General features: G+C 42.7%; 1 long non-coding RNA gene across 1 annotated transcript; it reads left to right on the forward strand.

Annotated features, from left to right (window-relative positions):
* On the forward strand, positions 1-25,149 carry LOC133077345 (uncharacterized). The gene is made up of 3 exons (XR_009697702.1): positions 1-54; positions 18,779-18,901; positions 25,066-25,149. It is a non-coding gene; the product is annotated as an uncharacterized LOC133077345 (long non-coding RNA).

Raw genomic sequence — 25,149 nt, forward strand, 5'->3', positions numbered from 1 at the left:
GCGCAGCGCTGCCGGGAACGACCCTCCCTCGGCCGCGCCTCCTCCTTCCTGCTGGTGGGTCGGGGCCTCCGCGCCCGCGGAGCCGGGGCGGAACCAGAACGGGGCCCGGGCCAGCGCGCGGACTAGGGCCCGGGGGCACTTCCCCGTGGCTTCAGGGAATTAGGGTCTCGCGGCTTCCCGATAGCGGGGATGGCGGGGTTCAAGACGCTGTCCCGCGGGGTTCCGCCGGGTCCGGGGGGCGCTCTCCAACCCCGCGCGCCTGGGGCCGGGGGAAGCCGGGAACCACGAGCGCGCGAGAGCTCCGCGCCCCCGGAAAGCCCACGAGCGCCCGGGAGCTCCACGCTCAGCGCCCCGCGAGCCCCGCGCCCCCGACGCTGCTTCCAGGTCCACTAGAGCAGTGCCATCTTGCGGTGATGTCTTACTTCAGTCCTGTCTTTAGTTGCAGGCTCTTCTTTATGCTGTTCAGTATTCCAAAAAGAAGTGCCTTTGGATCCAAAGCAGTGGGGTAGGTCCCCTTTAGCAGAAAGATAAGGTTTATACTAGCAGCTCTGACAAGGTGTTAACTTGCTAGCTCTTCACGTTGTGAAGATGCAGGAAAAGACTGAACTGGCTTTGTTGGTTAACGTTTCCTACAATTTGGGTCAGGCATTTCGGGTCAGTTCTATTTTTCACATCATCGTCCCTGTTCAGACCTGGTCTCTGTCCGCATCCTTTCTCATTTCGTTGCTTCCCAACACCAAACGCTCCACAAGCTCCACGGTATTCCAGAGGTGACTTCTGATGACGGCACCATGGGATACTGAATAGGTTTTGTAGAAGGACAGACATAATACGCGAGAATTACTCAGGGGCCGTGATGTGGATGTCACACGATTAATTATCTATTAAAGGTAAAACCAGGAACACGTAGAGTGTGGTTCATGCACACCCAGAGAAAAGACATATCTATTTTGGAAGCCATAAAAACACTACTAAAGCCCTCTCCAGTCAGGGAATGCAAAATAAATACACAGAGAACCAGATTCTCATGAAAATAATTCAGTGAGATGATTAGTAGATTCAGATGTCAAATTGGGATTGAGCTTGAAAGAGATGCTACGCCCATCTTTTTTCAGTGTATTAACTAGTAATGATAATGTTTATTTAGATTTAAGAGTTTTCTTCCCTTTTACTGAAAAAGAGAAAGGAGAGGTCATAGACCAACAAAGTAGAGATTTGTTATGATGTTTAACGGCAAGTGAAAGACTATTAAAAATACAATAAAACAATTTAAAGTTTAGCTTCTGTGACAGCAGTTGTTCACAGTCATTTCTTGAATGTCTCCACTTAACTGCCTTTTCCTAACTCTACTATTAATTTATCCAAGATAAATACAAAGTTGGTCATGATTTCTCATTGTTAGGAATCTTTTAGCCTGTGGTGTTTTGAGAACTGTCTAAAGGAAGCAGTCAAATAAGTAAGTATTCCTTTAAAACGTCGGAGCCTTGGATTCACCCGTGTTTATGAGGACGTTGCTATGTTGAGCTTTGTTGAGTTGTTCAAATGCAGCACTTCATGTGGACTTTCTAAACACATCCATCCTTTAGAAATTCAGGAGGCTGGACGTGCTCTAGCTGTGGGACACTGTCGGGGTTAGGAAATTGGGCCGGCTCATTCATAACACGAAGGGGCCATACCTCAGTCCTCACGAGGGACCACTTCCAGATGCTTCATATGGTGCAAGATATGGGGCAACAACAGTTCTCCAAATGAAAGTCTGGAACAGTGAAAATGTTTTTGAGCAGTGCTAGTGTCAAGAGGAGGGAAATTGTGACTTTAGCGCCCTCTTCAGATGATGATTCTCAACTGTCAGATTAGATACTTTTCATCTTCTGGCTCAGGAATAATTTTAACTGTATGATATGTTCTCATGTGTTTTGTGTCAGACGACAATAGTGAGGTTACAAATATAGGCTTTTCGGATAAACCTGATTTCCAGTATTTTTTTTTTTTTTTTTGTAAAAGGAAATATGAGGGCCAAAAGAATAAAGCCCCTGGGTATTAGGGTCACACATCCTTGGCACTGCTAAAGCCTGTGTATTTTACTAAAAACCTACAGTGATGGGTAGAAAATTCTGCATTCACTTCAGCCTCTGGAATTTAAGAGACAGATCCCCCAGATTACAAAGTAGCCAGAGCTGAAAACAGTTATTTGATTCTGTGAGTCAGGTGTCCAACCTACCATACACTTGCTCATGTTCCCAGTAATAAAACACAAGGAGGAGCAATTTGCCTTCCCAGCCTGTTATTCCTGTGAAGTGGATTCAGCCTCTCAGGCACACCTGTCAGCCCTGCCACAGCTCATTGGTATTTTGATAGAAATGGTGCTGAATCTGTAGATTGCCTTGGGTAGTATGGTCATTTTAACAATGCTGATTCTTCCAATCTGAGAACAAGGCACATCTTTCCATCTGTTTATGTCATCATCAGATTCTTTCATCAATGTCTTACTTTTCAGATTATATGCCTTTTGCCTCCTTAGGTAGGTTTATTCCTAAGTATTTTATTCTTTTTGATGTGATGGTAAATGGGATTGTTTCTTTAATTTCTCTGAGATTTCATTGTTAGTGTATAGAACTGTAACAGATTTCCATATATTTACTTTGTATCCTGTAACTTTATCAGATTCTTTGGTGAGCTCTAGTAGCTTTCTGGTGGCATCTTTAGGATTTTCTATGTATAGCATCGTGTCATTAGCAAACAGTGACAGTTTTGCTTCTTCCTTTCCTATTTGGATCCTTTATTTTCGTTTTCTTCTCTGATTGCGGTGGGTAGGACTTCCAAAACTATGTTGAATAAAAGTGGTGAGAGTGGGCATCCTTGTCTTGTTCCTCATCTTAGAGGGAATGCTTTCATATTCTCATAGTTGAGTATGATGTTAACTGTGGGTTTGTTATATATGGCCTTTATTATGTTGAGGTAGGTTCCCTCTATGCCCGCTTTCTGGAGAGTTTTATCATAAATGGGTGTTGAATTTTATCAAAATCTTTTTATGCTTCTATTGAGATGATCATATGGTTTTTATTCTTCAATTTGTTAACGTGGTGTATCACGTTGATTTGTGAATATTGAAAAATCCTCATATCCCTGGAATAAATCCCACTTGATCATGGTGTATGATCTTTTTAATATATTGTTGAATATGGTTTGCTGGTATTTTGTTGAGAATTTTTGCATCTGTGTTCATCAGTGATACTGGTTTTGTGAGGTCTTTGTCTGGTTTTGGTGTCAGGGTGATGGTGGCCTCATAGAATGAGTTCGGAAGTGTTTCTTCCTCTGCAATTGTTCGGAATAGTTTCAGAAGGATAGGTGTTAACTCTTCTCTAAATGTTTGGTAGAATTTGCCTGTGAAGCCATCTGGTCCTGGACTTTTATTTGTTGGGAGTTTTTATTTTTTATTTATTCATTTTCTTAAATTTATTTTTTTGGCTGCATTGGGTCTTCGTTGCTGTGCTAGGGCTTTCTCTAGTTGTGGCGAGCGGGGGCTACTGTTCGTTGCAGTGTGCAGGCTTTTCATTGCGGTGGCTTCTCTTGTGGAGCATGGGCTCTAGGCGCACGGGCTTCAGTAGTTGCAGCATGCGGGCTCAGTGGTTGCGGCACGTGGGCCCTAGGGTGCGTGAGCTTCATTAGTTGTGGCGCCTGGGCTCTAGGGCACGTGGGCTTTAGTAGTTGTGGCTCGCGGGCTCTAGAACACAGGCTCAGTAGTTGTGGCGCACGGGCTTAGTTGCTCCGCGGCATGTGGGCTCTTCCCGGATGAGGGATCGAACCCGCGTCCCCTGCATTAACAGGTGGATTCTTAACCACTGGGCCACCAGGGAAGTCCCTGTTGAGAGTTTTTAAATCACAGTTTCAATTTCAGTACTTGTGATTGGTCTGTTCGTATTTTCTATTTCTTCCTGGTTCAGTCTTGGGAGAATTTGTCAATTCTGGGTTGTCCATTTTATTGCCGTATATTTGCTCATAGTAGTCTCTTACGATCCTTTCTATTTCTGTGGTGTCAATTGTAACTTCTCATTTTCATTTCTGATTTTATTGATTTGGGCCCTCTCCCTTTTTTTCTTGATGAGTCTGGCTAAAGGTTTATCAATTTTGTTTATTTTTTCAGAGAACCAGCTTTTAGTTTCATTGATCTTTTCTGTTCTTTTATTTTTTTTTTAAATATTTTTATTGGCGTATAATTGCTTTACAATGGTGAGTGTGTTAGTTTCTGCTTTATAACAGAGTGAATCAGCTATACATATACATATATCCCTGTATCCCCTCCCTCTTGCGTCTCCCTCCCACCCTCCCTATCCCACCCCTCTAGGTGGTCACAAAGCACTGAGCTGATCTGCCTGTGCTATGCGGCTGCTTCCCACCAGCTAGGTATTTTACATTTGGTAGTGTATATATGTCCATGCCACTCTCTCACTTCGTCCCAGCTTCCCCTTCCCCCTCCCCGTGTCCTCAAATCCATTCTCTACGTCTGCATCTTTATTCCTGTCCTGCCCCTAGGTTCTTCAGAAACATTTTTTTTTTTTTTTAGGATTCTATATATATGTGTTAGTTAGCATACGGTATTTGTTTTTCTCTTTCTGACTTACTTCACTCTGTATGACAGACTCTGGAGTCCATCCACCTCATTACAAATAACTCAATTTCATTTCTTTTTATGGCTGAGTAATATTCCATTGTATATATGTGCCACATCTTCTTTATCCATTCATCTGTCGATGGACACTTCGGTTGCTTCCATGTCCTGGCTATTGTAAATAGAGCTGCAATGAACATTGTGGTACATGACTCTTTTTGCATTATGGTTTTCTCGGGATATATGCCCAGTAGTGGGATTGCTGGGTCATATGGTAGTTCTATTTTTAGTTTCTTAAGGAACCTCCATACTGTTCTCCATAGTGGCTGTATCAATTTACATTCTCACCAACAGTGCAAGAGGGTTCCCTTTTCTCCACACCCTCTCCAGCATTTATTGTTTGTAGATTTTTTGATGATGGCCCTTCTGACTGGTGTGAGGTGATACCTCATTGTAGTTTTGGTTTGCATTTCTCTAATGATTAGTGATGTTGAGCATTCTTTCATGTGTTTGTGGGCAATCTGTATATCTTCTTTGGAGAAATGTCTGTTTAGGTCTTCTGCCCATTTTTGGATTGGGTTGTTTGTTTTTTTGATATTGAGCTGCATGAGCTGCTTGTAAATTTTGGAGATTAATCCTTTGTCACTTGCTTCATTTGCAAATATTTTCTCCCATGCTAAGGGTTGTCTTTTCGTCTTGTTTATGGTTTCCTTTGCTGTGCAAAAGCTGTGCCTATTTCCTCTTCATTTGTTTGGTCTGGTGGGTTCTTACCTTGCTCCTTCATTTGCCGTGTGTTTCTCTGTCTTCTCATTTTGCTTAACTTACTGTGTTTGGGGTCTCCTTTTCACAGGCTGCAGGTTGGTACTTCCTGTTGTTTTTGGTGTCTGCCCCCAGTGGCTAAGGTTGGTTCGGTGGGTTGTGTAGGCTTCCTGGTGGAGGGGACTAGTGCCTGTGTTCTGATGGATGAAGCTGGATCTTGTCTTTCTGTTGGGCAGGACCGCGTCTGGTGGTGGGTTTTGGGGTGTCTGTGACCTTACTATGATTTTAGGCAGCCTCTCTGCTAATGGGTGGGGCTGTGTTCCTGTCTTGCTAGTTGTTTGGCATGGGGTGTCCTGCACTGTAGCTTGCTGGTCGTTGAGTGGAGCTGGGCCTTAGCGTTGAGATGGAGATCTCTGGGAGAGCTTTCGCTGTTTGATATTATGTGGAGCCAGGAGGTCTCTGGTGGACTAATGTCCTGAACTCGGCTCTCCCACCTCAGAGGCACAGGCCTGACGCCCGGCTGGAGCACCAAGACCCTGTCAGCCACACGGATCAGAAAAGGGAGAAAGAAAGAAAGAGAGGAAAGGAGGAAGGGAGGAAGGGAGGGAAGGGAGGAAGGAGGAAGGAAATAATAAAGTTATTAAAATAAAAAATAATTATTAAAAAAATTTTAATAAAGAAAAAACAAACAAACAAACGGACAGACAGAACCCTAGGACAAATGGTAAAAGCAAACCTATACAGATAAAATCACACAAAGAAGCATACACATACACACTCACAAGAAGAGAAAAAGGAAAAATATATATATATATCGAGCTCCCAAAGTCCACCGCCTCAATTTGGGATGATTCGTTGTGTATTCAGGTATTCCACAGATGTAGGTACATCAAGTTGATTGTGGGGATTTAATCCGCTGCTTCTGAGGCTGCTGGGAGAGATTTCCCTTTCTCTTCTTTGTTCGCACAGCTCCCGGGGTTCAGCTTTGGATGTGGCCCCGCCTCTGCGTGTAGGTTGCCTGAGGGCCTCTGTTCTTTGCTCAGACAGGACGGGGTTAAAGGAGCAGCTGATTCGGGGGCTCTGGCTCACTCAGGCCGGGGGGAGGGAGGGGTACGGATGCGGGGCGAGCCTGCGGCGGCAGAGGCCGGCGTGACGTTGCAGCAGCCCGAGGCGCGCCGTGCGTTCTCCCGGGGAAGTTGTCCCTGGATCATGGGACGCTGGCAGTGGCGGGCTGCACAGGCTCCCGGGAGGGGAGGTGTGGAGAGTGACCTGGGCTCACACACAGGCTTCTTGGTGGCGGCAGCAGCAGCCTTAGTGTCCTATGCCCGTCTCTGGGGTCTGCGCTGATAGCCGCGGCTCGCGCCCGTCTCTGGAGCTCCTTTAAGCGGCGCTCTGAATCCCCTCTCCTCACGCACCAGGAAACAAAGAGGCAAGAAAAAGTCTCTTGCCTCTTCGGCAGCTCCAGACCTTTTCCTGGACTCCCTCCCAGCTAGCTGTGGTGCGCTGACCCCTTCAGGCTGTGTTCACGCCACCAACCCCAGTCCTCTCCCTGCGATCCGACCGAAGCCCGAGCCTCACCTCCCAACCCCGATCCGTCCCGGCGGGTGAGCAGACAAGCCTCTCGGGCTGGTGAGTGCTGCTCGGCACCGATCCTCTGTGCGGGAATCTCTCCGCTTTGCCCTCCGCACCCCTGTGGCTGCGCTCTCCTCCGTGGCTCCGAAGCTTCCCCCCTCTGCCACCCGCAGTCTCTGCCCGCGAAGGGGCTTCCTAGTGCGTGGAAACCTTTCCTCCTTCACGGCTCCCTCCCACTGGTGCAGGTCCCGTCCCCATTCTTTTGTCTCTGTTTTTTTCTTTTTTCTTTTGCCCTACCCAGGTACGTGGGGAGTTTCTTGCCTTTTGGGAAGTCTGAGGTCTTCTGCCAGCGTTCAGTAGGTGTTCTTTAGGAGTTGTTCCACATATAGATGTATTTCTGATGTATTTGTGGGGAGGAAGGTGATCTCCGTGTCTTACTCTTCCGCCATCTTGAAGGTCTCTTCTGTTGTTTTCTTCATCTCTGTTTCATTTATTTCTGCTCTGATCTTTATGATTCTTTCCTTCTACTGACTTGGGTTTTGTTTGCTCTTCTTTCTCTAGTTGCTTTAGGTGTAAGGTTAGGTTGTTTATTTGAGATTTTCCTTGTTCTCTGAGGTAAGCTGTATCACTATAAACTTCCCTCTTAGAACCACTTTTGCTGCATTCCATAGGTTTTGGACCGTTGTATTCTTGTTTTCATTTGTCTGTAGGTACTTTTTTGATTTCCTCTTTAATCTCTTCAGTGATCCATTGGTTGTTTAGCAGCATAGTGTTTAGCCTCCACATGTTTGTGTTTTTTGCAGTTTTTTTTTTTTCTTGTAGTTGATTTCTAGTCTCTATAGTGTTGCGGTTGGAAAAGATGCTTGATATGATTTCAGTTGTCTTAAATTTACCAAGGCTTATTTTGTGGCCTAGCATGTGATCTATCCTGGAGAATTTTCCATGTGCACTTAAAAAGAATGTGTATTCTGCTGCTTTAGGATGGAATGCTCTATATATATCAATTAAGTCCATTTGGTCTAATGTGTTATTTAAGGCCTGTGTTTCCTTACTGATTTTCTGTCTGGATGATCTGTCCATTAATATAAGTGGGGTGTTAAAGTCCCCCACTATTATTGTGTTACCATCGATTTCTCCTTTTATGTCTCTTAATATTTGCCTTATATTTAGGTGCTCCCATATATATATATACAATTGTTATATCTTCTTGGATTGATCCCTTGATCATTATGTAGTGTCCCTCCTTGTCTCTTGTAACAGTCTTTATTTTAAAGTCGATTTTGTCTGATATAAGTATTACTACTCTAGCTTTCATTTGATTTCCACTTGCATGGAATACCTTTTTCCACTCCCTTACTTTCAGTCTGTATGTGTCTCTAGATCTGAAGTGAGTCTCTTGTAGGCAGAATATCAAGGGGTCTTGTTTTTGTATCCATCAGCCACTCTGTGTCTTTTAGTTGGAGCATTTACTCTGTTTACATTTAAGGTAATCATCGATATGTATGTTCTCATTGCCATTTTGTTAACTGTTTTGGATTTGTTTTTGTAGGGTCTTTTTTCCCTTTCTTCTTTCGTTCTCTCTCGTCATTTGATGACTAGCTTTACTGTTATGTTTGGTTTCCTTTTTCTCTTTTGGGTACATATCTATTATAGATTTTTGGTTTGCAGTTACCATGAGGTTTTGTATAGCAGTCTGTATGTATACATGATTGTTTTAAGTGGCTGATGTCTTAATTTCAAATGCATTTTGAAAACTCTGCATTTGTACTCTCCTCCCCTCGCAATTACTGTTTTTGCTTGCATATTTTATGTCTAATTGTTTTGTGTATCCCTTAACTGCTTATTGTGGATATAGACAGTCTTACTACTTTTTTCTTTCAACCTCCCTACTAGCTTTGTGTGTGGAGATTTCCTACCTTCACTGTATGTTTGCCTTTACTGGTGAGGTTTTTCATTTCGTAATTTTCTTGTTGCTAGTTGTGGCCTTTTCCTTTTCACCTAGAGAAGTTCTTTTAACATTTGTTGTAAAGCTGGTTTGATGGTACTGAACTCTTTCGGCTTTTGATTTCTCCATCAAATCTGAATGAGGGCCTTCCTGGATAGATTATTCTTGGTTGTAGTTTTTCCCCTTTCATCACTTGAAATATATCATGCCCCTCCCTTTTGGCCAGTAGAGTTTCTGCTGAAAAATGGGCTGACAGCCTTATGGGAATTCCCTTGTATGTTATTTCTTGCTTTTCTCTTGTTGTTTTTAATATTCTCTCTTTATCTCTTTGTCATTTTATTTACAGTGCGTCTTGATGTCTTACTCTTTGGGTTCATCCTGTATGGCACTCTCTGTGCTTCCTGGACTTGGGTGACTTTTTCCTTTCCCAGGTTAGGGATGTTTTCAGCTATTATGTCTTAACATATGTTCTCGGGCCCTTTCTCTTATCTCCTTCTGGGGCCTCTATAATGCAAATATTAGTGTGTTTGATGTTGTCCCAGAGGTCTCTCAAACTGTCATTTCTTTTCATACTTTTCTTTTTTCTGTTCAGTGGCAGTGATTTCCACTACTCTGTCTTCCAGCTCACTGATTTGTTCTTCTGTACTATTGATTTCTTCCAGTGTATTTTTCATTTCAGTTATCGTATTCTCCATCTGTTTGGTTATTCTTTTTGTTTTCTAACTCTTTGCTAAAAACTTCTAATTTCTCACTCTGTGCCTTCTTTTCCCAAATTATTTGATCATCTTTACGATTCTTACTCTGAACCCTTTCTTGGGTAGATTGCCTGTCTCCACATCACTTAGTTTTTCTTCTGGGGTTTTTTATCTTGTTCCTTCATCTGGAACATACTCCTCTGCTACCTCATTTTGTCTAAGTTGCTATTTGTATTTTTGTGTTTGTGGCAGGTTACTTACATTTCTCAACCTTGGAGAAGTGGCCCTCTGAAGGAGACATCTTGTGCATCCCAGCAGTGCACTGTCCTCCCATTACCTATATGTTCTAAGGGTTCCCCCTAAGAGGGCTGCGTGGGTCCTTCTGTTATGGTGGGCTATGAGTGAGTGATCTGGTGGGCTTGGTTGGCCCCTAGCCCGGATGGTTGCCAGGACCTGCCTTGTGTAGATGCTGCTGGCTGCTGTTTAGCGGGGCCTGGTCACGAGGCAGCTGGCTACAGAACCCTAAGGGGCCCTGAGGCTAGGGCTGGCTCAGTAATGGGTATAGTCAGAGTCGCAAAGATTTGGGCCTGCCCATTGGAAACGGGCAGAGTTCACCCAATGGCAGGTGAACCCAGGTCCTGGAGTTAGTGCTGGACTATTGTGGTGGGGGGCAGTGGGGTTCCTGGTTCCTCACACAGTTAGGTATGCGGTGCAGGGTATGCATTGGCCTGTTGGTGGACAGGGCTGGGGCCAGTTGGTCTCAGAGTACGGTCTGGCCTGCTGTGGGCAGGCTGGGTCTGCAGGATTGTGGTTTTCTTTTGTCTGCCCTGTGGTGGATAAGGCTGGTCAAGAGGCTGGTGCAGGCTTCCTGGAGAGAAGGCCTAGGGCCTGCCTGCTGGTGGTGGTGGAGCTGGGTCTCGGCCCTCTGGTGGGCAGGGCCATGGTTAGGCATGGCTGTGGGCTCAGGAAGTCTTCAGGCAACCTGTCTGCTGATGGGTGGGGCTATGTCCCCACCCAGTTAGTTGTTTGGCCTGAGGTGTCCCAGCACTGGAGCCTACAGGCTGTTGGGGCCAGGTCTTGGTGCTGATGAGCCAAGACGGCAACCATCAGCAGCAGTTCACATGGTAGAACGTTCCCAAGTGTCTGCCACCAGTGTCTGTGTCCCCACGGTGAGCCACAGCCACCCCTCCACCTCTCCAGGAGACTCTCCAAGACCAGCAGGTAGATCTGACCCAGGGTCCTATCCAGTTACTGCTTTTGCCCTGGTTCCTGGTACGTGTGAGATTTCATGTGTGCCCTTTAAGAATGAAGTCTCTGTTTTCCCCAGTCCTGTGGGGCTCCCAAAATTAAGCCCCTCTTGTCTTCAAAGCCAAATGCTCTGGGGGCTTGCCTTCCTAGTGCAGGACCCCCGGGCTGGGGAGCCTGATGTAGGGCTCAGAACTCTCACTCCTGTGGGAGAACCTCTGTAATATAATTATTCTCCAGTTTGTGGGTCGCCCACCCAGGTGTGTGGGATTTGATTATATTCGTGAGTCCGTCCCTCCTACCCATCTATCTCATTGTGGTTCCTTCTTTGTCTTTCGTTGTAGAAGATCTTTTTTGGTAGCTTCCATTCTTTTTCATTGGTGGTGGTTCTGCAGATAGTTGTGATTCTGGAGTGCTCCTGAGAGGAGGTGAGCTCAGGGTCTTTGTACTCTGCCATCTCGGCCACTCCCTCTACTGTAGTTTTTTTGGTTTGCAGTTACCGTGGGGTCCATATATGTTGACCTATAACTATACTTACTTATTTTAAACAGGTAGTCCTTTTAAAGTTCATACGCATTCTAAAACATCTACATTTTTTACATCCTTCCCCCACACATTGTTTTTGGGTTTTTTTTAAGAATTATTTTTTATTTATTTATCATATTTTTATTTTTGGCTGTGTCAGGTCTTAGTTGCGGCACGTGGGATCTTCACTGAGGCGTGTGGGGTCTTTCGCGCGGCGCACGGGCTCTTTGTTGTGGTGCACGGGCTTCTCTCTAGTTGTAGGGTGCAGGTTTTCTCTCTCTAGTCGTGGCGTGCCGGCTGCAGGGTGCATTAGCTCTGTAGTTGTGACGTGCGGGCTCCAGAGCACGTGGGTTCTGTAGTTTGTGGCATGTGGGCTCTAGTTGAGGCGTGCGAGCTCAGTAGTTGTGGCACGCGGGCTTAGTTGCACAGCGGCACGTGGGATCTTAATTCCCTGACCAGGGATCAAACCCGCATCTCCTGCATTGTTAAGCGGATTCTTTACCACTGGACCACCAGGGAAGTCCCAACACTTTGTGTTTTTGATGCCATATTTTACATCTTCATTTTTATCTCTTTACTGATTATTGTAGTTATACTCGATTTTACAAGTTTTTGTCTTTTAATCTTTGTACTAGCTTAGTTAAGTGGTTGATCCTCAGCCTGTAATATATATTTGCCTTCACTAGTGGGATTTTTCCTTTCCTATAGATACTTACTCTTGTTATATATAGCCTTTTCTTTCCCACTTAGAGAAGACCCTTTAACATTTCTTTTAGGGTTGCTTAGTATTGGTGAACTTTTTAAGTTTCTGCTTCTCTGGGAAGTGCTTTATCTCTCCTTTTGTTCTAAATGATAATGTTGCTGGGTAGAGTATCCTAGGTTGCAGGTTTTTCCCTTTCAGCACTTTAAATATATCATGCCATTCCCTTCTGGCTGCAGTTTCTGCAGAAAAATCAGCTGATAGCCTTATGGTGGTTCCCTTGTATATGACTCTTTTTCTCTTGCTGCCTTTAGATCTCTCTCTTTAACTTATTCCATTTCAATTATGATATGTCTTGGCATCAATCTATTTGTGTTTATCTTATTTGACATGCACTGTGCTTCCCATAACTGATTATGTTTCATTTCTCAGGCTTGTGAAGTTTTCAGCCATAATTTTATGAAGTGCGTTTTTGACCCCCTTCTATCTCTCGCTCCTCCTTCAGGGGTGTGACCTGTATAATGTGAATGTTGGAAACACTTGATGTTATCCCAAAGTCCCTTTCAAGTTTTTCTTCTTGTTGTTCTGATTGGGTTATTTCTATCTTCCAGCTCACTTATGCATTCTTTGGTATCACTTAATCTGCTGTTTAATCCTTCTGTTTTTCCTTTTAGTTATTGAATTATTAATTTCTCATTTTTTAAAATGATTTTCTAGTTCCTTAAAATTGTGTGTTCATCTCTTCTTTTTCCTAATTCAGTTAGCATTCTTTTTTTTTTATTGGTTATCTGTTTTATACATACTAGTGTATATATGTCAATCCCAATCTCCCAGTTCATCCCACCACCACACCCACCCCGCTTTCCCCCCTTGGTGTCCATACGTTTGTTCTCTATGTCTGTGTCTCTATTTCTGCCTTGCAAACCGGTTCATCTGTACCATTTTTCTAGATTCCACATATATGTGTTCATATACAGTATTTGTTTTGCTCTTTCTGACTTACTTCACTCTGTATGACAGTCTCTAGGTCCATCCACGTCTCTACAAATGACCCAATTTCGTTCCTTTTTAGGGCTGAGTAATATTCCATTGTATATACGTACCACAACTTCCTTATCCATTTGCCGTCGATGGGCAGTTAGGTTGCTTCCATGACCCGACTATTGTAAATACTGCTGCAGTGAACATTGGGGTGCATGTGTCTTTTTGAATTACGGTTTTCTCTGGGTATATGCCCAGTAGTGGGATTGCTGCGTCGTATGGTAGTTCTATTTTTAGTTTTTTAGGGCACCTCCATACTGTTCTCCATAGTGGCTGTATCAATTTACATTCCCACCAACAGTGCAAGAGGGTTCCCTTTTCTCCACACCCTCTCCAGCATTTGTTGTTTGTAGATTTTCTGATGATGCCCATTCTAACTGGTGTGAGGTGATACCTCACTGTAGTTTTCATTTGCATTTCTCTAATAATTAGTGGCGTTGAGCAGCTTTTCATGTGCCTCTTGGCCATGTGTATGTCTTCTGCGGAGAAATCTCTATTTAGGTCTTCTGCCCATTTTTTCATTGGGATGTTTGTTTTTTTAATATTGAGCTTCATGAGCTGTGTATATACTTTGGAGGTTAATGCTTTGTCCGTTGATTCGTTTGCAGATATTTTCTCCCATTCTTAGGGCTGTCTTTTTCTCTTCTTTATAGTTTCCTTTGCTGTGGAAAAGATTTTAAGCTTCATTAGGTACCATTTGTTTATTTTTGGTTTTATATCCATTACTCTAGGAGGTGGGTCAAAAAAGATCTCGCTGTGATTTATGTCAGAGTGTGCTTCCTATGTTTTCCTCTAAGAGTTTTATAGTGTCTGGTCTTACATTTAGGTCTCTAATCCATTTTGAGTTTATTTTTGTGTATGGTGTTAGAGAGTGTTCTAATTTCATTCTTTTACATGTGGCTGTCCAGTTTTCCCAGCACCACTTATACAAGAGGCTGTCTTTTCTCCTTTGTATATCCTTGTCTCCTCTGTCATAGATTAGTTGACCATAGGTGCGTGGGTGTATCTCTGGGCTTTCTATCCTGTTCCATTTATCTGTATTTCTGTTTTTGTGCCAGTACCATATTGTCTTGATTACTGTAGCTTTGTAGTATAGTCTGAAGTTAGGGAGTCTTATTCTTCCAGCTCCGTTTTTTCCCCTCAAGATTGCTTTGGCTATTCGGGGTCTCTTGTGTCTCCATACAAATTTTAAGATTTTTTTTGTTGTAGTTCTGTAAAAAAAAAAAAAAAAAAAAAAAAAAAGAAAAGAAAAGAAAAGCCCTTGGTAATTGGATAGGGATTGCACTGAATCTGTAGATTGCTGTGGGCAGTATAGTCATTTTCACAATATTGATTCTTCCAATCCAAGAACATGGTATATCTCTCCACCTGTGTCATCTTTGATTTCTTTCATCAGTGTCTTATAGTTTTCTGAGTACAGGTCTTTTACCTCCTTAGGTAGGTTTATTCCTAGGTATTTTATTCTTTTTGTTGCAATGGTGAATGGGATTGTTTCCTTAATTTCCCTGTCTGATCTTTCGTTGTTAGTGTATAGGGATGCAAGAGATTTCTGTGCATTAATTTTGTATCCTGCAACTTTACCGAATTCATTGATTAGCTCTACTAGTTTTCTGGTGGCATCTTTAGGACTCTCTACGTATAAAATCATGTCATCTGCAAACAGTGACAGTTTTACTTCTTCTTTTCCAATTTGGATTCTTTTCATTTATTTTTCTTCTCTGATTGCTGTGGCTAGGACTTCCCAAACTATGTTGAATCAGAGTGGCGAGAGTGGACATCCTTGTGTTGTTCCTGATCTTAGAGGAAATGCTTTCAGTTTTTCACCATTGAGAATGATGTTTGCTGTGGGTTTGTCGTATGTGGCCTTTATTATGTTGAGGTAGGTTCCCTCTGTGCCCACTTTCTGGAGAGTTTTTATCGTAAATGGGTGTTGAATTTTGTTACAAGCTTTTTCCGCATCTACTGAGATGATCATATGGTTTTTATTCTTCAATTTGTTGATATGATGTATCACATTGATTGAGTATATTGAAGAATCCTTGCCTCCCTGGGATAAATTCCACTTGATCATGGTGTATGATCCTTTTAATGTGTTGTTGGATTCTGTTTGCTAGTATTTTGTTGAGGATTTTTGCATCTATATTCATCAGTGATATTGGTCTGTAATTTTCTTTTCTTGTAGTATCTTTATCTGGCTTTGGTATCGGGGTGGTGGTGGCCTCGTAGAATGAGTTTGGGAGTGTTCCTTCCTCTGCAATTTTTTGAAAGAGTTTGAGAAGGATGGGTGTTGGCTCTTCTCTAAATGTTTGATAGAATTCACCTGTGAAGCCATCTGGTCCTGGACTTTTGTTTGTTGGAAGATCTTTAATCACAGTTTCACCTTCATTACTTGTGATTGGTCTGTTCATGTTTTCTATTTCTTCCTCGTTCAGTCTTGGAAGGTTATACCTTCTTAAGGATTTGTCCATTTCTTCCAGATTGTCCATTTTATTGGCATAGAGTTGCTCGTAGTAGTCTCTTAGGATGCTTTGTATTTCTGCGGTGTCTGTTGTAACGTCTCCTTTTTCCTTTCTAATTTTATTGATGAGTCCTCTCCCTCTTCTTCTTGATGAGTCTGGCTAAAGGTTTATCAACTTTATCTTCTCAAAGAACCAGCTTTTAGTTTTATTGGTCTTTGCTGTTGTTTTCTTTGTTTCTATTTCATGTATTTCTGCTCTGATCTTTATGATTTCTTTCCTTCTACTAACTTTGGGTTTTATTTGTTCTTTCCCTACTTCCTTTAGGTGTAAGGTTAGATTGTTAATGAGATTTTTCTTGTTTCTTGAGGTAGGCTTGTATTGCTATAAACTTCCCTCTTAGAACTGCTTTTGTTTCATCCCATAGGTTTTGGGTTGTCATGTTTCCATTGTCATTTGTCTCTAGGTATTTTTTGATTTCCTCTTTGATTTCTTCAGTGATCTCTTGGTTATTTAGTAATGTATTGTTCAGCCTCCATGTGTTTGTGTTTTTTATGTTTTTTTTCCCCCTGTAATTGATTTCTAATCTCATAGCACTGTGGTCAGAAAAGATGCTTGATATTATTTCAATTTTCTTAAATTAACCAAGGCTTGATTTGTGGCCCAAGATGTGATCTATCCTGGAGAATGTTCCTTGTGCACTTGAGAAGAAAGTGTAATCTGCTGGTTTTGGATACAATGCCCTATAAATATCAATTAAATCTATCTGGTCTGTTGTGTCATTTAAAGCTTGTGTTTCCTTATTACTTTTCTGTCCATTGGTGTAAGTGAGGTGTTAAAGTCACCCACTATTACTGTGTTACTGTCGATTTTCTCTTTTATAGCTGTTAGCATTTGCCTTATATATTGAGGTGCTCCTATGTTGGGTGCATATATATTTATAATTGTTATGTTTTCTTCTTGGATTGATCCCTTGATCATTATGTAGTGTCCTTCCTCGTCTCTTGTAACATTCTTTATTTTGAAGTCTATTTTATCTGATATGAGTATTGCTGCTCCAGCTTTCTTTTGATGTCCGTTTGCCTGGAATATCTTTTTCCATCCCCTCAGTTTCAGTCTGTATGTGTCCCTAGGTCTGATGTGGGTCTCTTGTAGACAGCATATATATGGGTCTTGTTTTTGTATCCATTCAGCAAGCCTGTGTCTTTTGGTTGGAGCATTTAATCCATTCACACTTAAGGTAATTATCGATACGTATGTTCCTATTACCATTTTCTTCATTGTTTTGGGTTTGTTTTTGTAGGTCCTTTTCTTCTCTTGTGTTTCCCACTTAGAGAAGTTCCTTTAGCATTTGTTGTAGAGCTGGTTTGGTGGTGCTGAATTCTTTTAGCTTTTGCTTGTCTGTAAAGCTTCTGATTTCTCCATCAAATTTGAATGAAATCCTTGCCGAGTAATCTTGGTTGTAGGTTCTTCCCTTTCATCACTTTAAACGTATCCTGCCACTCCCTTCTGGCTTGTAGAGTTTCTGCTGAGAAATCAGGGGGTAACCTTATGGGAGTTCCCTTGTATGTTATTTGTCGTTTTCCCCTTGTTGCTTTTAATAATTTTTCTTTGTCTTTAATTCTTGTCAATCTGATTACTGTGTGTCTCAGCATGTTTCTCTTTGGGTTAGTCCTGCCTGGGACTCTCTGCACTTCCTGGACTTGGGTGGCTGTTTTCTTTCCCAAGTTAGGGAAGTTTTCGACTATAATCTCTTCAAATATTTTCTCAGGTCCTTTCTGTCTCTCTCTCTCTCCTCCTCTGGGACCCCTATAATGTGAATATCGGTACGTTTATTGTCCTAGAGGTCTCTCAGGCTGTCATTTCTTCTCATACTTTTTTCTCTGTTCTGCAGCAGTGATTTCCACCATTCTGTCTTCCAGGTCACTTATCCTTTCTTCTGCCTCAGTTATTCTGCTATTGATTCCTTCTAGTGTATTTTTCATTTCCGTTGTTGTATTGTTCCTCTTTGTTTGTTCTTTAATTCTTCTAGGTCTTTGTTAAACATTTCTTGCATCTTCTCCATCTTTGCCTCCATTCTTTTTCCGAGGTCCTGGATCACCTTCACTATCATTATTCTGAATTCTTTTTCTGGAAGGATGCCTAGCTCCACTTCATTTAGTTGTTTTTCTGGTGTTTTAGCTTGTTCCTTCATCTGGTATATAGTCCTCTGCCTTTTCATCTTGTCTATCTTTCTGTGAATGTGGTTTTCGTTCTACAGGCTGGAGGATTGTAGTTCTTCTTGCTTCTGCTGTCTGCCCTCTGGTGGATGAGGCTCTCTAAGAGGCTTGTGCAAGCTTCCTGATGGAAGGGGCTGGTGATAGGTAGAGCTGGGTGTTGCTCTGGTGGGCAGAGCTCAGTAAAACTTTAATCCGCCTGTCTGCTGATGGGTGGGGCTGAGTTCCTGCCCTGTTGGTTGTTTGGCCTGAGGTGACCCAGCACTGGAGCCTACAGTCTCTTTGGTGGGGCTAATGGCGGACTCTGGAAGGGCTCACGCCAAGGAGTAGTTCCCAGAACTTCTTCTGCCAGTGGCCTTGTCCCCACGGTGAGCCACAGCCACCCCCCCCCACCGCCTCTGCAGGAGACCCTCCAACACTTGCAGGTAGGTCTGGTTCAGTCTCCTACAGGGTCACTGCTCCTTCCCCTGGGGTCCTGATGGGCACAGTACTTTGTGTGTGCCCTCCACGAGTGGAGTTTCTGTTTCCCCCAGTCCTGCTGAAGTCCTGCAATCAAATCCCGCTAGCCTTCTAAGTCTGATTCTCTGGGAATTCCTCCTCCTGTTGCCGGACCCCCAGGTTGGGAAGCCTGACGTGGGGCTCAGAACCTTCACTCCAGTAGGTGGACTTCTGTGGTATAAGTGTTCTCCAGTTTGTGAGTTGCCCATCCAGCAGTTATGGGATTTGATTTTGCTGTGATTGCGCCCCTCCTACCGTCTCATTGCGGCTTCTCCTTTGTCTTTGGATGTGGGGGATCTGTTTTGGTGAGTTCGTCTTCCTATCGATGACTCTTCAGCAGTTAGTTAGTTGTGATTCTGGTGCTCTCGTGAGAGAGAGTGAGCACACGTCCTTCTACTCTGCCATCTTGAACTCATCTCTGTTAGCATTCTTGTTCCTGATGCGTTGAATTCTTGCTTTCAGTTGAGAAAATTCCTCTGCTCATTTTGCTCATCTTTCTCTGTCTCTATTAAATTAGGTGAAACGGTTACCTGTGGCAGTCCTGAAGAGGTGTCTTTACGTGGGCAGCGCCCCTGGTGCAGTGTTGGACTGGAACGCAAGCCATGCACTCTCTCAGGGTGTGCTAGCAGCTATCAATTTGGTAGGTGGTGGGGCTTGAGACGGAGGAGCTGGAGCCAGAGCCAGGTGTGAGGTGAGGCCTGAACTGGCTCAGTTCCCACTGAGTGCTCTTTCCCCTCCCAGTACTGGTACCCTCAGTCCCGGAGGGGACCAGTGCTGGACTAAGAGGGGCTGGTGGCGGGGCGTTTGGCAAGGGTCACGGCATGGGGTGTGTGGTCTGGCTGCCGTCAGAGATCGGGTCTGCGTCTCATGCACTGCCTTGTGCGATTGCCGGCAATGGCTGCCCCTTCCCTGCGCAGGTGCCACTTAGGGTTTGAGCCACCACAGCAGTTTGTGGCCAGGCGTCCTCCTTGGTCATGGCAGCTCTCACTCCACTGTGGAGCTGCAACACAAGGCAAATGGCGCTGGGGTGTTAGCTTGGCTCAGGCTGGGGTGCACACTGGGTTGGTCACGGGAAGCCAGTCAGCCAGCAGTGCCGTTTCAGTCTGCCCTCTCTGCCCAGCTTTGGGAGCCAGTAAACATTCATGCACTCCTTGCCAGCAGAGTCCAGGCTTCCCACAGCCTTCCAACCAGCCAAGGAGACTCATCTTCCTTTTGTTGGACCCCAGGGCTGGGCACTCAACTGGCCAAGGAGACTCGTCTTCCTTTTGTTGGACCCCAGGGCTGGGCACCCAACCGGCCAAGGAGACTCGTCTTCCTTTTGTTGGACCCCAGGGCTGGGCACCCAACCAGTCAAGGAGACTCGTCTTCCTTTTGTTGGACCCCAGGGCTGGGCACCCAATATGTGGCTCCAACTTCTCACTCCCCAGGGAGGGTGTCTGCCCGAGTAGATCTCCCTTTTTTTCCTCTGAGTGAGTCCCCTCCCACGGGCAGAGGTCTTCACCTGATCACTTCTCTTCCCTTCCCACCTGAAGAATCCATGTGGATCTTTCTTACAGACTTGGGTTGCACAGGAGTCTTTCTGCCAGTCTCCAGCTAGTTTTCAGTGATGATAGTTGTTCCACATGTAGATGTATTTTTAATGTGTTCACGAGGGGAGGGGAGCTCTGTGTCCTCCTAGTTCAGCATCTTGATTCGAGTCATTGGTATCAGCTTAAAATGTACTGTTCTACCTCTGAGATGTTTCATGTAAGCCCCATGGTAACCACAAGAGACAAAGAAAGAAAGGGGAAACAACAGAATATACCACCACAGAGAATAACGAATTTACAAAGGTAGGCAGAGACGGGGCGGGGTGGGGGTGGGGGTGGGGGTGGGGGTGCCAGGAGAGAAGCAACAGAAATACAAATCAACCAGAAAGGAAATGTTAAGGTGGCAGGCGTTAAGTCCTTACATATCAACAAATACTCTAAATGCAAATGGGTTGAACTCACTCACCAATCAAAAGGCACCGAGTGGCTGGATATATTTTTAAAAAGACCCAACTATATGCTGCCTACAAGAGACCCACTTGAGCCTTCAGGACGCACGTAGACTCAAAGTGACAGGACAGAAAAAAGTATTCTGTGCAAGTGGAAACCAAAAGAAAACAAGGGTATCTATACTCTTATCAGACAAAACACACTTACTTTATGACAAAAATGGTAACCAAGAGTCAAAGAAGGTAATCATTACAAATGCTGTAAAGAGATCAATCCATCAAGTAGATATAACAATCATAAGTATAAAGTACATATGCACCCAGCATGGGAGGACCTGAATATGTTAAGCAAATACTAACAGAAATGAAGGGAAACCAGACAATAATACAATAATCATAGGAGACCTCAATACCACACTTTGAACAAAGGATAGATGACCCAGAAAGAAAGTCAACAAGGAAATGATGGACTTGAACCAAACATTAAACCAAATGGACCTAACAGATAGATACCTATAGAATATTCCATCCAACAGCAGCAGGATACATTCTTATCAATGGCACATGGTACCCTCTCAAGGACAGATCATGTGACAGGGCACAAAACAAGTCTTAGAAAATCTATGATGACTGAAATCATATGAAGTACGTTTTCCGACCACCATGGTATGAAACTAGAAATCGAAAACATGAGAAAAGCTGAAAAATCTAGAAATATATAGAAACTAAACCACACTCCTGAACAAAGATTATCTCAAAACAAATAAAAATGGAAACACAGCATACCCAAACTTATGGGGCACTGCAAAAGCAGTTCAGTGAGGGAAGTTTAGTTAAAAATGCATATATTAACATTTTAAGATCACTAATAAACAGTACAACTTTTATACCTTAAAGAACTAGAAAAAGAATAAATTAAGTGCAAAGTTAGCAGAAGGAAGGAAATAATAAAGATCACAGCCAAAATAAAAGAAATAGAAACCAGTAAAATGATAGAAAAGATCAATAACAATAAGGGCTGGTTTTCCAAAAAGATAAACAAAATTGACAAACCCTTAGTGAAACTAAGAAAAAAAGGGAGAAGACTCAAAATCAGAAATGTAAGAGAAGAAATTCCAATGGACACTAAAGAAATACACAGGATCATAAGGGACTACTAAAAACAAGTATACACCAACAAATTGGACAACCTAGAAGAAATGGGTAAGTTCCTAGATTGATTCAACTTATCAAGACTGAACCAGAAAGAGAAAGTCTGAACAAGCCAATAGTGAGTAAGGAGCTTGTATGAGTAATCAGAAATCTCCCAATACAGAAAACACCAGGACCAGATGGTTTCATTGGAGAATTCTACCAAACGTTTAGTGAAGAATTAACACCTACCATTCTCAAACGCTTCTGAAAATCTGAAGAGCAGGGAGCACTTCCAAACACATTCTACGAGGCCAGCATTGCCCTGATAACCATAGCCAGATAAGGACACTTCAAGAAAAGAGAACTCTAGACTAATATTCCTGATGAACACAGATGCAAAATTCCTCAACAAAATATTAGCAAACCAAATTCAAGAACTTATTAAAAGGATTATAAAGCATGATCAAGTGAGATTTTTCCCTAGGATACAGGGCTGGTTCAACATACACAAATCAATAAATGTGATAAAACCACATTAACAGAATGAAAGGTAACAGTCACACGATCGTCTCAACAGATGTAGATAACGCACTTAACAAAATATAGCATCTTTTTATAATAGTAAAAAGCTTCAGCATATTGGGGGTAGAAGGAAAATACCTCAACCTAATAAAAGCCATATGCAATAAACCCACAGCTAAAATTATGCTCAATGAATAAAAAAAAATCAAAGCCGTTACTCTAAGATCAGTAACAAGACAAGGGTATTCACTGTCACAAATTGTTCAACACAGTACTAGCAGTCCTAGCTAGAGGAATCAAGCAAGACCAAGAAAAGCTATCCAAATCTGAAAGAGAACAGCAAAATTATCACTGTTTGTTTGCAGATGATATAATCTTATCTATTAAAAATCCCACAGACTCAACTTTAGAAACTATTGATATAATAAATGAATTCAGTAAATTTGCAAGATATAAAAATCAATACATAGAAATAAGCTTCATTTCTATACACTGAGAATGAAACATCAAAAACAATAAAATGCCTAGGAATAAATTTAACCAAGGAAGTGAAAGATGTACAATGAAAACTATAACTTTGCTGAAAGAAACCGAAGAAGACACAAACAAGTGGAGGGACATCCTATGTTCATCATTCAGAAGAGTTAATATCGTTAGAATTTCCACGGTACCCAAAGCCATCCATTCATCCAATGCAATCTCTATACAAATCTCAATGGCATTTTTCACAGAAAAAGGAAAAGACGATCCTAAAATTTGTAGGAAACCACAAAAGACCCCAAATAGTGAAAGCAGTCATGAGAAAGAAAAACAAAGCCAGATGTATCACACTTCCTGATTTCAAAGTATACTAGAAAGCAATAGTAAGTAAAACACTATGGGACTGGCATAAAAAGAGACACACAGACCAGTGGAACAGAATAGCGACCTCAGAATTAACCCCCCACATATATGGTCAACTAATATTTGATAAGGGAGCCAAGAATGTCCAATGGGAAAAGGAAAGTCTTTTCAACAAATAGTGTTGAGAAAAGTTAACAAACACATGAGAAAAATGAAACTGGACACCTATCTTATGCCACTCACAAAAATTAACTTGAAGTAGATTGAATACTCAAATATTAAGACCTAAAACCATAAAACACTTAAAAGAAAACATAGGTGGTAAGCTCCTTGACAGCAGTCTTGGATTTAGCGACAAAAGCAAAAATAAACAAGTGGAACTACATTAAACTAAAAAGCTTCTGCACAGCAAAGGAAAGCATCAACAAAAAAAGAGGCAACCTACCAAATGGGAGAAATTACTTGCAAATTATATATTTGATCAAGGGCTAACATCCAAAATATGTAAAGAACTCATACAATTCAACAGCAAAAGAACAAACAATACAATTTAAAGTGGGCAGAGGGAACCCTTGTGCACTGTTGGTGGGAATGTAAATTGGTACAGCTACTGTAGAAAACAATATGGAGCTTCCTCAAATAACTAAAAACAGAACTACCATACGATCCAGCAATTCAATTCTGGGTATTTATTAAAAGGAAATAAAACATTAACTTGAAAAGATGTACACATCCCTGTGTTTATCGTAGCATTATTTACAATAGCCAACACATGGAATATCCATCAATGGACAAATGGATAAAGAAAAAGTGGTACAGGTACTCCCTGCTTTCCAAAAGTTTGCATTATACCACTTTGCTTTTACAGAAGACTTACATCAGTACAGTAATGGCTTTTTTCATAAAGGCGAAAATCTTCTTTGGATTTCTTTTGGTTAGTGAAAACAGGTACTAATGTAGGACTTTTGTAAAAGTGGCATAATTTGAACTTCGGAAAACCGGGGATGCTCTTCTCTTTATACCATTTTGCTTAGGAAAGTTTTCACAGGAACCTCTACTTTCGGATAGCAGGGGAAACTGTGTGTATGAATATTATTCAGCTATAAAAAAGGAAATCTTGCCATTTGTGACAACACGGATGGACCTTGAGGGCATTACACTAAGTGAAATAAGTCAGACGTGGAAAGACAAATAACCGTATGACCTCACTTATACGTGGCACGTAAAACGAAACGTAACAAACTCATAGGTCAAACACAGATTTGTGGTTGATCAGAGGTGGGGATCGAGGGATGGGCAAAATGGGTGAGTGGTCAAAAGGTACAAACTTCCAGTTATAAAGTCAGTCAGTCAGTCCTAGGGATGTAATACATAGCATGACACATAAAACAAGGTTATATACTGATCAGTCGATGAAACTATTGTGACCAGGGGCCCCCAATAATCTAAATTATTTCCCCCTGGAGCACTGGTTCAGTATTCGCCAGCTCAGTGTCTGTGTTGACGTTACAGAACATCACTAATGGGAATAACGAGAATCAACTATAATTTAAATAACTTAAAATTCAGGTGTTCAGTCACATTAGCCACATCTAAAGGGCTTGATGGCCACATGTGGCTGCCATATTGAACAGATTTAGAACATTTCCATCACTGCACAAAGTGGGTATCAAGCAGTGCTGTTTAAGAGAGTTATTCCAGAGAGTAACTCCTGACCCTCTGGGCCTGGTCACAGGCAGCCTTTTCCTAGCGCCCTTGAGGTGCTGTTTTTCTCACTGTACATTGCGGATCTTTATATACAAATATTACCTTCCCTTCTCAGTTGGAAAGTCCTTGTGGTTGGCCTCTCATACAGTGCATGTTTGTGCCTTGCCCAGGGATCTGCAAATAGTAGTTACACACAGGAACTCTAGAAGTTCCTGACAACCATGGGTCAAAGAAGATCATCTGAGCGATGTCATGGAGAATGGCAGAGTAGGGCTCTCTGAGAATCAGTACTTCCACTGAAGCTACCAATAAGCTGGCAAAATAATGGCAGAATCAGCTTCTTTGGAATGCTGGATTTGAATCAGATACTTACAGAAACCAGGGGAAAGATGCTGGGAAAACTCGGTGAATGCTGTAGCACTGTTCTGTACTTGCCTGCCACCCCACCTCCCAGCTTCCAGCAGTGACCATGCTCCTGGTGTGGCTTGCCAGTTCTGGGCACAAGGGATGGGGGTGGCCATATGGACCTTATGCTTCTAAAGCTGTGGTTGTGCATTTGACCTGTCTGGTAGTGACCTGAGGGGCCGGCACAGAGCCTTCCCTTTGCTTTGCTCTTTCAGCTCCGGCCACTTCCAGGAGGCACGAATCAAAAGCATTTGAAGACTATCCATGCCATCCATGGGCAGATGGGGCAAGCAGCAGAC

The sequence above is a fragment of the Eubalaena glacialis genome, chromosome 17 (genome assembly GCF_028564815.1).
Source record: "Eubalaena glacialis isolate mEubGla1 chromosome 17, mEubGla1.1.hap2.+ XY, whole genome shotgun sequence".
Lineage (NCBI taxonomy): Eukaryota > Metazoa > Chordata > Mammalia > Artiodactyla > Balaenidae > Eubalaena > Eubalaena glacialis.